The following is a 931-nucleotide window of genomic DNA, read 5'->3' as shown; positions in this document are numbered from 1 at the left end:
TAGGGGAAATCAAGTCCCTTAGTTGCAATTTTTTAGGGAAAAACATCTTGGTTGAATTGTTATGGGGAGAACATCTCCCTGAGTTGTATTCTTAGGGGAAATCGTGTCCCTTAGTTGCATTTTTTTTTTAGGGGAAAAACATCTGTAGTTGCATTTTTAGGGAAAGTATCTCCCTTAGTTGTATCATAGGGGAAATCAGGTCCCTTAGTTGCTTTTTTTTTTAGGGAAAAACATCTCATGTAGTTGCAGTTTTAGGGGAATAAATCACCCTGGGTTGTGTTCTTAGGGGAAGTCAACTCTCCTAGGTGCTTTTTTTTAGGGAAGAACATCTTCCCTGCTTGAGGTTTTAGGGGAAAATATTTCCTGTAGTTGTATTTTGGGGGAAAACTCCCCTGGTTGCGTTTTTTTGGGGAAAAACATGTTGGTTGAGTTTTTAAGGAAAATATCACTTTTAGTTGCGTTTTTGGGGAAAAAAAATCTCCCTGAATTGTATTCTTCGGGGAAACCAACTCAAGGGGAAACATCAGTTGTATCTTTTTTGGGGAAAAACCTCTTGGTTGTGTTTTTTAGGGAAAACACCTCTTTTAGTTGCGTTTTTAGGGAAAATATCTCCCTGAGTTGTATTCTTAGGGGAAATCGTGTCCCTTAGTTGCATTTTTTTTAGGGTAAAAACATCTCCTGTAGTTGCATTTTTAGGGAAAACATCTCCCTAGATTGCATTTTTAGGGAAAAAAAATCTCCCTTAGTTGTATTCTTAGGGGAAACCAACTCCCCTAGTTGCCTTTTTTTTAGGGAAGAACATCTTCCCTGCTTGAATTTTCAGGGGAAAACATTTCCTGTAGTTGTATTTTTAGGGGAAATCAAGTCCCTTAGTTGCAATTTTTTAGGGAAAAACATCTTGGTTGAATTGTTATGGGGAGAACATCTCCCT

Source organism: Acanthisitta chloris, unplaced genomic scaffold (genome assembly GCF_000695815.1).
Source record: "Acanthisitta chloris isolate BGI_N310 unplaced genomic scaffold, ASM69581v1 scaffold22608, whole genome shotgun sequence".
In the NCBI taxonomy this organism is placed as follows: Eukaryota; Metazoa; Chordata; class Aves; order Passeriformes; family Acanthisittidae; genus Acanthisitta; species Acanthisitta chloris.
Note: the sequence above shows the minus strand (reverse complement) of the source record.